Source organism: Corvus moneduloides, chromosome 3 (assembly GCF_009650955.1).
Source record: "Corvus moneduloides isolate bCorMon1 chromosome 3, bCorMon1.pri, whole genome shotgun sequence".
Lineage (NCBI taxonomy): Eukaryota > Metazoa > Chordata > Aves > Passeriformes > Corvidae > Corvus > Corvus moneduloides.
In genome coordinates this window covers 34,659,163-34,675,100 of record NC_045478.1, presented here as the reverse complement: position 1 = coordinate 34,675,100, position 15,938 = coordinate 34,659,163, and positions in this window count along the sequence as shown.

Genomic DNA, 15,938 nt, shown 5'->3' with positions numbered 1-15,938 from the left:
TAGCTTTGAGTTACTCAGGTCAGAGTCCCTAACCTGCCCTTTCTCACTAAACAAAGAGCATGAAACAAAAGGGAATGACAACAGACTCTCACCTTATTGGGAAAAAAAAGGAATTTTGCTGTCAGGTAACGAGTTGCTCTATCCAACTGGAAAGATATGACTAAAAAGGAAAATAGAAATTGAGGTGAAAGATATGGAAAGGTGAGTCCTTACCCTAGAGGGCCTGGTCTGTATAGGAAAGCCTGACAGTGGGGGATATTTTCTTAAGAAATTTAGGCTTATGCAATTGCTATGCAAAAGGAAAAAGCTCAGAAGTTTTCCAATAAAAAGACAGCACAAACCAAAGGCAGCCAGTGAGTTCCTGAATGAGAAACTTTACAGCAAGTTGCACTCAGAGAAGGTGGGTGCTGAGGACTTTCATTTATCCATGGATCTGGGGACCTTCCTGCTCCTTGTAAGACCAGGATGGGTACAGAGAGGTAGAATGGGGTGGAGCTCCCTTTGTCCAAGGTTGTAAAGACTTTCCAGGTGCCTGTGGAACCCTGATAGTGTACAGACTGGGACTGTGTGTGTTTTCTTATCCTTAGGTCAATATCCTTTCAGAAACTTGCAACGTTCTCCAACTGAGTGTCAGAGGAGGTAAGGGATAGGAGAGTGACATGGTCTGGTTTCATCCCTGTCCAGGCACCCAGCTGTATTAGAGAGGAGAATTAACAAAGGAGAAGCAGCCACTCCCCATTGCAGTGGACATCATCTCCTGCCAGCCCAGGCAGCCATCCTGCACCCATGCCCCTTGTGACACAGCCATCACCTGCATTCTACCTGCAGTGACTCAGCTATGGCATCAAAAGGGTTGGTCTCTGGAGTTGGTGCTGCATCACTGTAACATGGCTATTATTTTTCACCGTCCAAGAGAGAAAAAAAAAAAAAAAAAGATGAATAATCACTATAGTAAAATCTGGGCAACTAGTAATTCTAGGGAGGAAAATTAAGTAGCTGTAGCAGCAATGTAAAGGACTGCAGGTCAGCAAAGGTTGAAAGAGAATTAAAAGAAGGTGGTCCTACCTACTGTTCACTTTTTAAGATTTATGGGGTACTTGCTGCTGAGATTTGTAGGTTTGAAGATTAATGTTGGAAGAATGATGCTTGTCAAGTTGACTGAAGGTAATATTTTACAGTTTTCAAATTAAAGGCATGTCCAACAACAAACCTGCATCTATGAGAGGATGACACTGCTGAGGAGGTTTCATCATGCAATTTAATTTCTTTCCCAGAAATGACCAGATGTTTTTGACAGAGACTCTCATCTTTAGGCATCACTACATACTTCAGTTGGACACTACAATGAAATACATGGATTAGCTTGTTCACTGCAGGATATCATGTTATCTTTAATTGACAGGAGAAGAAGCGATGGGCGCAAACTACAATACAGGAGGTTTCATCTAAATATCGGGGAATTATTTTTCACTGTGAGAGTGACTGATCACTGGCACAAGTTGCCAAGAGAGGTTTTAGAGTCTCTATCCTTGGAGCTATTCAAAAGCCATCTGCTCATGGTATTGGGCAACCTGCTCTAAGTGAACCTGCTTGAGAAGGGGGTTGGACCAGATGAACTCCAGAGGTGCCTTCCAACCTCAACTGTTTAATAATTCTGTGCTCTTTGGTGCATGAAAACAATTTCTTTCCCCATATGTAATTCCTCCTTACTTATTTTAGTTTGACAATTGTTAAAGTAAAATGGGGAGCAAGGAAAACTGATTATGTACAGAAGAGAGGTGACCTTTAAGTAATCAAGTTCAACCGCAAATTATAATAAACTTCCAGTGAAATATGGCACATCCTTTAAATGCTTCAACTTCTGTGTTTGCCAGCTGTACCTACTGTTGACATTCAGTGACAGGCAAGCAGGAAAGTGGTTGGAAATTACAGGATCCTGTTGGTTAGAGATAGGGTAGAGGAATATTTAAAACATACTCCCGGGCACCCTTAAGGATGCAGTATCCAGCTCACTCAGCTGGTGTGCAGCATATTTCTAGTTGGTTTCTATTCTCTTAGCACTTGAACAGTGCTGCCATTGTAGAGAATGCGAGCACCTTTCCTGCTCTGTTCAACATTGACCTGAGAGCAGTCACTGTTGGCAAGGTCATCCCGGCTTCTCCTTTCATCATTGTTCTGTATCCTTTGCTTCTAGGATGCCTTGTCTAACAGTGTCCAAACAATTGCTGGGTTTCAAGAAGCTCCAGGCTTTTTGGCTGCTATTGACTGCACTGTACTTTGCACATTCTACACTAGACAAGGCAAAAAATGCATTAAGAAAATCACTTGTTGCTGTTGGCTACCAGGTAATGGTTTCACAGTAGATGCTGAGAGCTCGTGAGATCATGTGATGAAGTGTAGTGCTTCCCTTCTGTGGCTGTGATGAATTCATGATGATCACTACCTTCTCAGCCCATTGTCAGCGGCAGCATAAAATAATCAGGTGTTTTATCTCCCAGCAAGCATCACACATTTTCATTTTCTGTTTTAGTTCAGGTTTTGTTAGGTTTTTTTTGTCAGGATTGGGTAGGAAAACTTAAAAAAACAACCAAAAATAAAAATGAGAGAGCAAGCACCATCCAGTGCATTACTGCCATTCCTTAGTTGCCTCAGTTTTGTTAACTTTATCTGTTGCTGGCATGTGCAAACAGTCCCTGGGAATGTGGTTGCTGCTCAGGAAGCAAGGGTTTTGTAAAAATAGCCACAGTAGTAATAAAATGTGGTAGATGTCTACAAAGGTGGAGAGAAATTTGTTTCTGCTATCCAGGGAGACTTATGGTCCTATAGATTCGATCGCTGCAGAGTTGTACTTACTTGAGAGAATTTTAAAACTTGCTTATCAGTGTACAAAAAAAAATAATAAAGTTTCCAGAAGGGCGAGGGTGGGATAGGATATAAACAAGAACAAAACACAACAGAAACCACAGAAACCTACTGAACAAAGTATCGGTCTGTTTATTTTGGCTTTAATTGGATTCTCATTTCCTTCCAATCTATGGATGATCTGGCTCTTGGGATAGTTTGAAAGGACGGGTATGGTTATGTCACCAAAGGCTGTGACCTACTTCAGTCCTCCCTCCTTCCATTCTTTTCAGAAACTGGTGTTCTTTCAAAAGGAAATGGAAGAGAAATGGGCTTGTCAAGATTTAATGATGCAGAAAACAATAAGGAAAACATGTTTTAATGTGATAGTCTTTGTATTTTACATGGGAAATACAAAAAGCAAAAAGGGATTTAAAGGATCACCTTTAAGGCATCCAGTTCTAAGGTTTCAATAAACACACAGAAAAACAAGCTCTTTGATTATTTTTCTAGCCCCCAGAGAAGCAGCAGTAAAATCATGAGTACCATTATAAGATGTGAGTAAGAAGCAGCACCCAAGGAAATGAGAAAAATATTAGAATTGTTATTATCTATGCTTACAATAGAAGTATTGCATAGTAGATAAGAACACTGGAAGGATGCTTTTTTCATATCTTGCATTATATCTTTCTGAACAAAACCCATCTGTAGACAACAGAAGCTTCTTCTAATAACAAAAATGTTGGCTGAAATGAAATTCTTGACATACCAATCATTCTCAGTAGCAAAGCCATTTTTCATAGAAAACATGCTTTGGAGTAGCCTTTAATGAAGGTCTCAAACCAACTCATGTAGCTTATTTTCTCAGGGATGGGAGTATTTAAATAAATTTAATAGAAAATTTACCATAGACATACCACAAATGTGCCCTGCCAAATCAGATTATGTATTTTTAAAGGACAAAAGGGTGCACACTTCCTTCAAACCTACTCAAACACACATATTTTTTTAGCTAAAAGGGATAATGGTTTTGATTAAAATTAATTGCCCACTGTGAAAACTCCTCCCCTTGCACCACAATCAAGGAGAAAGTTTCCAAAATAAACAGGCTTCAGACCAAATGCTGTGAAAGGAGAAAATTAGTTCTGCTATAGCTACAGCTTCTCTCTCACTCTAAAGGAACGCTTATAGACTAACATAACATAGTTGAGTAACTCCTTATATAATCTGTTATCTCGTTCTCTGAATTCATTTGCTATTATAACTTAATGGAAAATTTTAAGTGATAACTCAGGAGTGAATTTTCTAAGGTCTTCATTTTAGTAGTGCTATAAGTGAATTTGGTGCATGTTCTTTGGAAAGTCCTCAAGGTACTGCTTTGCAAGAGTACAGTCTGCTTATCTGTGTTGTAGTTAAATCAAAACTTACAAACCAGAAGTTGACAGCAAGTGTAAAAGGCCATTATAAGGATCATATCTTTAGATAAAAAAATCATCAATAGATGACAATGAATAAGTCCCCACTTCTAGGAAGGAAGGAAGGAAGGAAGGAAGGAAGGAAGGAAGGAAGGGAGGGAAGGAAAAAAGAGAAAGCAAGAGAGAAAGAGAGAGAGAGAGAGAAAGAAAGAAAGAAAAGAGAAAGAAAGAAAGAAAGAGAAAGAAAGAAAGAGAAAGAAAGAGAGAAAGAAAGAAAGAGAAAGAAAGAAAGAAAGAAAGAGAAAGAAAGAAAGAAAGAAAGAAAGAAAGAAAGAAAGAAAGAAAGAAAGAAAGAAAGAAAAAGAAAAAAAGAAAAGAAAAGAAATATCCCCAGCAAATAAAAAACATGGTTTGATTTCTGTGTGGATAAATAGAATGCCAGATTACACCTCAGATAGCTCCTAAAAATTCACAAGAAAAGTTAACCTATGTGTACAACAACCGTCCCGAAATGAATAAGCCACAAAGAGTGGTCTCTAAGTTCAGCTCCATTTTCTGTCAGTGGGTTCTTCAGGAGATATTTAAAAACAGGACAAGGAAAGTAGAAAATAGAAGGCTTTTTGACTTTCCAGCTAACTCAGTGCTTTTCAGAAAGACAGAAATTAATTCAATTTACTTCATATTAAAAAGTAAATTAAATTTTCTATATTTCTTGAAAAATAAAGATTTTAGCTTGTAAGCTATAGCTTTGTTGTACTGTGTGTCTCTCAGAGAAAGAATACCTCTGTGTTGTCTTTCTAGATACTTCAGCATTCCTCAGGAGGGAAAGAAATCAGCAAAGACATAAAGAAAACTGCCCTGTAGCTCGAGGCTGTAAGGGGCACCAGGAGACAGCACTGACAGGCAGTGCAGTGCACACAAGAGTAGGTACAGCTTCCTGACTCCAAAGCATTCAGGCAGCTGTGTTTGTCTCATAAAGCAACATTTAACATGATCTTTCCCTGGCCTGTGTTAATAGTAAAAACACCATTAAGACAAAGTAGCAGGCCTTTTAAAGACAGGGAACCTATGCCAATTGTAATGATCATGCCTGCCTGGTAGATTGGGGTATATAGGAAGGGCAGCAGGAAAGGGTGGCAAAAGAAGCAGAGATTTCTGCAGTAAAAATCCACAGAAAAGGAATCTAAAAATTCTAGCAATTTAAAAGGGGAAATTGCTTTGTGTCACATTGCACTTACATTTTATGCTGGAAAGTAAAACAGGTCTCTGAAACACAACAGTTGGCCGCAGCAGCAAGTTCTTCCTGAGCTGAGGAAAAGAGCCAGATGTCTTATAGGTAGGCAAGCAGCTGCTCTCCAGACATTTGATTGCTATTGTGTATCCAATATCTAGCTCAAATGTGCCACAGAGCTATCATTTATTTATATCGCATGGCTCATACTTACAGGTTAGAATCTGACTTTTAAGTTATTGTTACAAATTTGTGTTCAAGCCTTCTTCACCTGCTTTGTTTTACACTCCATCTGTCCTAAACCAGAGAACAAAACAATTATGTTTCTCTATTTAATAAATGTGTAATTTAAGTTCTTGTTCATCTTTACCTAACATATTACTTCTTATTGGGTTTGGCTATTGGCACCCTGTCTCAAAATGTAAAAATACCTCAGTGTATTTTTTTTCCTTCAGCAGGTCAGTTCAGTCTCATACACCATATCCATTTATTAACTATCCTTGTAGTTTGAAAAATGCACATAAACACATTGGGGAAAAAAAATGAAGATTCAAGCCTGTTGCACAAATCATTATGTTGGCCCTAGGTGGCAGGTTCATTATATCTCCATCTCAGAGGACCAGCCTGGCAGGTTGCAGACTTTTGGAGGTCAGGAAGGGTTTGGTAGATGTGCTGCTTTCAAACACCTGATGAAGCAATAAATAGATTTTCTCAGTTGTGAAAAATGTATAGAGTTCCTCAAAGTCTTTCATACAGTTACATAATGCTTCTGATTCTCCTTCTAAAAGAAAACATCAAAATCAAAAGAAAACGGTATTAAAACATATGCTTCCTTTGTAAATTCTGGTTTATGTCTTTTAGATATACGAACGGTACAATTTGACAGTACCTTAAGTTTCAGGGTCACATGACACCAATTCATGATAGCACTTGTTCTCATCTGCCCACCAATCTGTCATCTCTGATTAATTTAACATCCCAATCTCTTAAGCATCTTCTAAATGCTTCCAGATTTAAAATGATAATAATAAGACAAATTTAGAGGAGTAGTCTGCTAGAAAATTAATTTCTCCATTTTCTTATCAAATAAATGTTTATCACGTTGTCTTGAGGACTTGAAATGGAGGATTTAATGTGATTTATTAATGTTAAATCCATATTTAAGGCCCTGTTTTTTCAGAACTTAGAAGCTAAATCCATTTCTGTAGTAGGCCTTATCTCTGACTTTTAAGGTCGGGGGTGGAGAAGGTAATGCATTATACAGTGACTTGGTCACATAGCAGAAGTGCTGTCTCCCTTTATAGCACTTTCATATATCCCCTTTAGAGATGGACTGTTTTAGCTGTGCTGCAACTAAACTATATTTTTGAGAGAAAGAAAGGAAATCCAGGATTATTCCAATGTAAGTCATAAATACCTTTAAAACTTTCCTGAAAACATTTGCTGTAAATTTTAGTTCACAAACAGAACATGCTCCAATCTGGTGTGGTACAGTAACCCTCGAGATATCAGCAATACTCTGAAAGCTTATCTCACTTCTGTGACTATGATATAGAAGGGGAATGGCAATGGCAGCACTGTTCAAAATCTCTCGTATTTTTAGAGTGTATCTACCTGGTGAAAGGCTTTGCTGGAGTTTGGAGCAGTCTGCCCCAGTGATAGCTCAGCTATCTGTTACTGAATTGCACTGTGACATTATTCTTAATTGTCCCACCCTCTCCCTGAAAATAATATTTAGCCTGGGAGCAGTCTTTGAACCAAAATCTGCTTCCAGAAACTACTTAACGGGTAGGTCGGGATAATGGATATAGCTACAGAAGGTGATGGTAAACAACTGCTCAAGGACAAGCCTTAAACAGAAAAAAAAAGAGAGTAAACTCCTTATGAAAAGTTTTAAGAAATTCTAATAATGAAATTATACACTTTTCAAAAAAGATCATGTGCTTTTCAGCAAGTCTGAATCCAGTTCTAAGGCCCTCTTTGTAATACACACTGGTGACATTGTTACTCGGTAGGACAATTACAGGGTGCTACCACTCCTAGGCAGGACTAAGCTACTGCATAAATATAGGAATAGCATGTTTTCCAAAGAATTGCCAGTTCTAAATTAAAAAAGTTGGGACTTTAGTAGACCAGAAGCAAAAGGAGGTAGTGCATAGGTTGCTCGTGAGAATATCTGCAGTTTGAGATGTCACAGGATCTCACCAATGCCCAGCACCAAACTGCAAGGAAAGTGGGGTCAAACCAGGGCAGGCAGGGAGCCCAGGGAGCTAGAAATGGATTTCTTTTCCTTCAAGATTATCACCACAATGCAGATAGCAAGTGGTTTTTTAGAGATGTATGGTTTTTTAGAGATGCATGGTTTTACCAACTCATGTTCATCTCATAATTTTCAATGAGTTCCTCACTCATTTTCTGAAAAAACACACAACAACCACTTGAGCACTCTTGTCCAGTGCTTAGATAGATAGCTGTTGTTGTCCAGGTACAGATCCACAGACTTTTTCTTACTGAATTCCATCCTGGTTTGCCTCACATCTCTTCTCTAAATTATCATGAGTGTTTTAATCTGCTACTTGCATTTCCTCCTAACTAGGTATCATTTGCAAATATAAAAGGCATTTTCCATCAGCCAAGTCATTGAAGAAAATATCAACTAATTCTGGAACAAGCGCAGATTATTCCTGAAAAAAACCCCTCAGTGTATTGCTGTAGTTTGATTTCTTTCCTTTGCAGCCTTTTCATCCAGACCATATGTTCCTAGCTTACGTACAAGAGTGTTCTAGGAGACCGTGTCCAGAGACTCACTAAAATCAAGATGTGGTATCAGCTGTTTTTGTGGAGCCATGTGAAGCATAATCCTATGACAGATTGAGATTATTTGGGCTCAACATGGATTTTATTGACCAGTCCCTTCTCTTTGCATACTATTTTCTAAATGTTCATAACCAGTATGTTATTTTTTCCACTATTTCTACAGGAATTGAAATTAACTCTATGTCTTAAAATTTTAACCTCTCTCTTCTACTTCTTTTTAAAGATAGGCACCTTTTCCATTCTAGATTTTCAGAATATTATTTTGGACTAGCTGATCACAAAACAGTTCATTTGCTTGCATAATTTCAAGTGTTTTCTTTACCCTTTTCCTTTCTTTTCTTGCTCTTTTTGTCATGATACCATCTGCTCACAACTGACCTTTTAAGTGAAACAAAGAAGGAGCTAAATCTATCAGCTTTCCAGGCATTTTTTGCAAATGTCCTTCACCCTGCAGAGAAGTGGGCTAAGTTTTTCTTTAGTTTTCTCTACCGGTTGGTGCGCCAGCATGCTAAGAAGCATGCATCAGCTATGCACCACATGGTTTCACTCTCTGCTTTTGACTTTCTCTCTCTGGTCTCACATGTTCATCCATTCATCTTTCTTTAAATTCTTTTCCTTGATGAGTGATCTATAGCTCCTTCCCTTCCTCCGCACTGTCATAACTTGCAATTTTGCATAGTTTTCTTTTGCATAGTTTTGCATAAACTTGCATTTAACATAGTTCCTTTAAAGATCTGCCTACTGCACTTAACTCTCTCTCAGAATTGTCTCCCACAGGATCTCACTTACTAGTTCTCTGAATTCCTATAATCTGCTCTGCTGAAGCACATTGCAGCTCTTCCTGTTTATCATGAATTCTGCTGCTTCATGATTGCTCAAGAAGTGCCTGAATTGCTTTTAACTGTTACTTTTTCGTTTAGGCTCTACCAAATTAGGAGGATCATATTTGGAAAATGTCATCTCTCTTTGCTATTTCCAACTTCTACATAGAAAATTTCCACTAAAACTTTTCAAAAATTAGCCAACTGCCTGACGGCAGCTGTATTCCTTCTCCAATGTACAGATTTTTGAAATCAAAGTATGCTGATGGCACCGAGTGCTGGGGTTTGGATAATTCTTTTTACAAAAGGCTCATCATGTGAAGTCCTTGATAGCTGTCCAACTATTGACTCGCATCAGAATATCAACACTTTTTGTCCTTTAAATTGTACTCGGAAATTATGAGACAACTTTTGAGCCTCTTTATTCTTAACCTTAGAGTAAGAGATGCCTGCGTGTACATTAACATCTAAGGTAACACCTACATCCTTTTCTCTGTCTACGTGCCCTGAACTAATTCTACTGTTTATAATAATGTTCCTGCTAGATGAATCATCCCATCGGGTCTTTATTAGGTCTATTAAGTCATAACTTTGAAATCTATTTATACTGCTACTTCCTCTTGCTTTTTCTCCATGCAACTGCTGTTCAGACATTCCAGGGACAGAAAAATGAACCTGATTACAGAAGACAGACTGAGACTCCTAGACTCCTAGAGAACAGCAGACATCTGGCTCTAAGAGACACACAGAAGAAAAAGAATGTCTGGTTGCACTGAACGCTTGTGGAAGAAACTACCGCTCAGGCTCCTTGACAGTCTCCACCCATTCAGTCCAAGATGCTGGTGGAAGCCAATCTGCTGCACCCAAAGCAGAATTTGCTACAACCAGCTCCACAAACAGATTCAATCCTTATGCCTACTTTTGATGCCTGTTCAGATTTTCAGTGGTAACCCAAACCCTTGTATTAAATTCTTCTCCATCTGAGAATGATAGAATATTTTCTGTCAAGAACAGTAAAAAACATCTTCTGAAGATCAACATCAAAGAACTAACCCCAAATCCCTGAAAGTGTTGGATCATTCAGTAATCTGAAAAGATCTCTGATGTTAATTTATAATGAATCCTAGAATATCAGATAAATCTCAATGATTCAAAAAGTATTAATCTTGTACAAGACAGATTAAAGAGACGACAGCAATACTTACAGGTTAGCAGTTTGCAAGTGGTATAGGAATAATGATGGAAAAGAAGCAGGATTAGGAAATTGGTAGAAAAATGAACTACAGCACTGACTCTTAGATGTCTCACTTATGAAAAGACACATTAATAGCCAGGCCATTCTTGTAAATGAAAAGAGGGTTATACTGGATTAATTCTAGTTTCATAATGTGTTCACTGTGAGCAGAAGCTGACTGAACATTTGTTTTTATTTACTGGCATAATCTGGTGTGATTTGGGAGTCATTCCAATGACATCAAGAGAGTGAGGAGATTCAACAGGATAAAACCACACCGAGACTGAAATCAAATATAGACTGAGGAAATCAGACTTGCAGATTAACACTTGGAGCATTCCTGTGTCACATGATGATCCTTAGCACTGAGGGAAAGGGAGGTTGTTGGTCTGACAAACAAGTGAATCAGGGTGACTGAGAGATTTCATGTCCCTTCAAGAGTTTTTGGAGAGGATTCCATCTGCAAAGCTCAGTCTTTAACAGTTGAGAAAGGAATCACCTTCCTTTCTGGAATACTAGAATGTCACCAATCCTTGTACCAAATGAAATGCATATGTTTCCAAATATATTTCCAAATAACGAGCTTACATGTTAGGAACAATACTATTTTGGATAATGTACATGAGGAACTGTTACTAATAAATTTTTCTTAAAAGTAAATTGGAGAATTGCTTTCATTCATAAAGAAATAAAGATGTGTAAGAAGCAAAGCTTGCATTCTGCCTTCCAGTGTCAGTTTTTCAAATTCTTTAGTGCTTTGGAAAGTAAATAAATGCTCTGCATTCTTTGACAGTATTGATCTTAAAATAATAAATTTTTTTAAAAATCTGTAATTCTGTAATGTTGATAACAATTCAATATTTATACCTGGCAAAATGTAAAGACAGCATTTTATAAATTAGTAATTTTTCATGCCTGGAAATTGCTAATTACAAATCATACTGTATCTTTCCAAACTATCTATTGGAAAAAACCCAAACCTAGCATACCGGATTGAATTATTTATTTTAGAGACAAATTTGAAATAAAATATTGCTATAATAGTCTCACTTTATTCACTAGATACTACCAATTACATTAAAAGTATAGTAAGCAGAAAGAAATCAAATATTCTATAAATAAACTCTATCTTTCCACACTCAAGACATTTGAAGTACTCACTTAATTATAAAAGGTTTCTGGTGAAGTCAAATTTCAGAGTGTGCTGTAGCTGCCCAGTCCCATTCATAAGTTAAAATGCATCACCTTCCTTGCAGTCTCTTACGTGTGCTGGACAGCTGGTAAGCAGGCCAAACATACCAAACAGGTATGTGCTGCTAAAATATCTCCCAGGAATTTTCCCTCTGCTTGTGGAGGTGGCCTCACTCTTTGGATGACTCTGAATGCAGTGTTGCTGGAACGTTTTGTAGAAAAGGTACCAAAAATGCGCCATCTTCCATCTGAGGCAAACCAGAACATAGTGTTTTATCCTAGCAGACCTGACCACAGCCTTTATGGTTTCTGCAATATATATATATATATATATATATGTATGTATGTATGTATATGTATATGTATGGTAAGTATTTTTTAATTTAGATGTCTTGAGTTACCTGTTCATGCTCACACAGTTCACACAGGCAGAAGGATATAAATCAACACTAAAAACATGACCACTTCAGGAAACCACACTTGTCAGGTTTTTATATGCAAATAAAATCAACATTTTGCCGGCAGCTCTATGACAAAAATAAAAGTATGTAGGGTTTTGCACAACCCAACAGATGCTATGCCAATTTGGGTAGTGTTGTCCTTCTCAATAGCTGAAGTGCAGCAATACAAAGAAGCTTGTTCAATAAACAGCTCATAGCACATGCTCATGAGGAGGTGAATATACTGGGATATTTATTTCTACCCATCAATCACATTTGGAATTAATCCAAATAACCGAACAAGCTCTTTTTTGAAAGCTATATGAAATTCATTGATGATCATCATTTTTAGTAGATGCATATTAGAGCCACTAAGGTACTCAGCACTAGAAGACATCTGAACTTTTCTTATTAGGCAATAATTCAGTGAAAGCAATAGAATTTATCTCTAGGGCACTGCAAACAGTCTGAATGACCATCTTTCAGACACAACTTTTCTTTGGGTAGCCAAACACAGCAGTCTGTATTCTATTCTGGAATAAGGCACAAGCACCCACTTCACCATCACGACAAGTTCAATGTTTGGTCTGTTACAGAAGTTTGTGCCACTTTCAGATTTAATTTTGACCAGCAAAGATTTAAGCATATAAAAGCCTAGTTAAACAAACAAAATCTTTAAGTGTTCTGATCGAGCTCTCTTTTTGTTTTTTTAATAAAAGGCATTAGATATTTATTTCTTATTCTGTGACAACAGAGGGTTTTTGCCTTTCCCAAAATGTCTGCCTTTGAACTCTGGCCTTGTAACAACATCATAATGCAATTCAGTAGGATCTGTAGAACTGTAAATAAAAACTAATTTTGGAGATAGTAAAAATAAGTTTTTTAACATTTCTTAGATTTGCTCTTAAGTATTCCATGCGGAATATTCATTATCTATTCCAAAGTCCAATCAAATTCTTTAGAAATATTATATGAGCAAACCATCACCTCTAACCACTCCCACTAAACCCCATAAGTATTTGTTGCAGAATACATTTCAAGATTCCATTTATAGACAAGCCTTTCCACAGACTGTATACTAATTTACATTAATATGCAGTCATAATAAGAATGTAAAATAAAAATTGAAAGACAACCTTTGAAGGAAAAGACACGTTTGAAACTGGCCACAGCCTTGGACAAACCTTTTTTTACCCTTAAGCTGTCACGATCATTTGGTGTCTGTAAAATACAGTAGGATTTGAAAAATGATCCAATACATCACTATCCTGTTGATAGATTGCTTGTGGGTTGGTGATTCACATATATTTGTTTATCACCTTGCTTTTAGAAGGTATTTGCCAATTATATACCATATATCTCAGCAGATATACAGTAGGAGCCAAGAAAGAAAATGCAGCAGTCATCTCTCACTTTAAATGTCATTAACACTTCACAAAAATCAATCTTTCCCATTAAAAAGGAAAATATGTCCAAAAACTTGGAGCTTGCTTACTTTTCTAATGTTTCTTGAACGCCATCTAAGATTTGAACCCTGTTTTTTTTTTTCCAACCTTAAACCTAGGCCGAATCCTGTGAACCTCAGTGAAGAAATGGCTTATCCAACCCAAACATATCTACTGCCACAGATGCCCTCTCTGCCATCTGTAATTCTACTGTTTCTAGGCATCTGCTCCACTGTAGTCTTTGGCTAAGTCTGTACCAATACACAATCAGGGTCAGTGGATCTGACTACATGTTGGCATGTAGTTGTTAATTGTCTATCATGCTCTATGGTTTTGCCCCAGGCCAAATGGCATTTTTCCTGTGTGGTACCTTACAATGAGCAAGTGACCACATCCTGATGGTGGTATGGATATTGCCTCTTTGTTTGGGGATGTAAGAGAATTCAGTCCTGTGGACATGATGTGCCAGGTGGCCCAGGGACAGAGACAAGCCCTTGACCTGCTTTATTTACTACTGGAGATGTTACCATATATTCAGGCAGTTCTTACACTTCTACAAAGCTATCAAAGTTCATCCCTACCAGGATTTAGTGGAAAGGTATGTAAATTGTGTTCCATTCTTGGTACAGCACATCCCTTACGCTATTACATCTTTATTAAGAGCTTTTAGCTCTGCGATGTCTGCTGCAGTACAGCTCCAAACCAGTTTCTCTCTGGGAAGACTGGTTAGGAAGGACTTGCAAATTAATAACAGAACACTTAAAAAGTGTTAAGTCCTTTATTTTCACTCCTAGCTTGTGTTTCTCTAGGCTTTTGCTATTATCCCTAGGCTACAAATCACTTCCAAAAATGTACCCCCACAAGCCTAACACTATTTCTAAATGGACTACCCTTTAAAACCTGGCCACCTAGCTTAATGTGTTTCCTGTCTGAAGTGCTGATTGCCTTAGGATGCATATATTTAAAGCATTCTCCACAGTTCAAAGCCAAAACGTGTGGTATGAATTAAAACCCAGTGCGCCATACAAGTTAATGCCTCTAAATACTCTGAACCACTAGGTCCGTAGATAGCATGCCAGTTCATGCTGCTTCTTTGCTCTTGAAAATGTACCAGATCTTCAGAAACTATTTGATAAGCTATTCTAGTCCTGAGGAGCCCTTGCACAGTTACAAGAGACCTATTTCACTACTGTCTTTGTTATGAAAAGTCATTTTAAAATGAGCAGGAAAAAAAAAACCCTAATGTACTACAGGCATACTCATAAAAACCTCCAGCCTTAGTTTAAGCAGGGAAAACTAACAAACTCCAACCTACTCAGGGTGATAAAATGTGCCAAAACTACTGAGCCCAGAAGAGGATGTAATTTACATAAAACAGAGGCGTAGAAATAATTTTCCAAGTTATAACCCGGACTGTCAAAGTCCTATAATGTACAGACCAGGGAGTCATGATTTCAGAAAGTGATTTTAAGACACTGTAGTTACACTTCATTTCTAATATAATTCTATTTGTTTGTTCATTTCCTCCATGACATTTACCACACATGAAGTCATTGTGGGATGTATCGTTATAATTATGTATCTACTGGTGAATTACATGCAGTTAGTCTCACAGAACTGTTTACCCAAAAGAAGTGACTGTTTATAAAGGATGATTTTAAGTACTATTCACAGAATTGTTATTTTTAAGGGACAGTGAATCTGAGAACTGTTCCCTGGCTTCTTGAATAAGTATTTTAAAGAAATCTTGTATCTTGCTCATGCCAAGCCTGGTACTGAAAATTCCTGTCATCTTCAGTTTCTGCATGAAATACTAGCCTGTACTTTGTAAATAATTCTCAGGCAGATGAAGAAATAGATAAAATTGAATGCCAAAGACATTCGTTATATGATTAACAGTAAATGTACTTCTGTGAGGCCAATTATCCATGCACGGGATACAATCCAATTTCTACTCACAGTAGCTGTATCTGGAATCCTCAAGGCATCTTTCAGTTGCTACTTTTTCATTCTATTTTCTAGAAGGATATATAATTTACCTGTGTCATAAATATTGTGTATACTGATGTATCCTATTTTCTGGCAATAATTTAATCTTTCATTAGCATTTTTTCTCACCCTTTACAGCACCCTTTTTGCTTAATTTGCTGCCAACCTAACTAGCCCCTATCACACCCTTTTCCCTATAAATAAGGATTTTTCTGCAGGCTGTCTACTGTTCTACTTCTCTCTCAGCCCCCAGATAATTTTTGTACTGAACAGTTCAGTTACACCTCAAGCTGTAGCTTAACAATTAATTCTTTAAGCAGAAGTCTTGTTTAAGCCACTATTGGTCCTTCCTTCACTTGTTCCTACTCCAGTTCTGTGCAGCCACACAGTGAAACAGTTCAGCAAATGTACTCACATTTTCCCGTGTTCTTTCTAACACTGCTCAGACCCCAGCTTGACTCACTGTGCAGCTGCCCAACAGCCAGGCCAGCAGAAACTGACAGCACAAGAACAA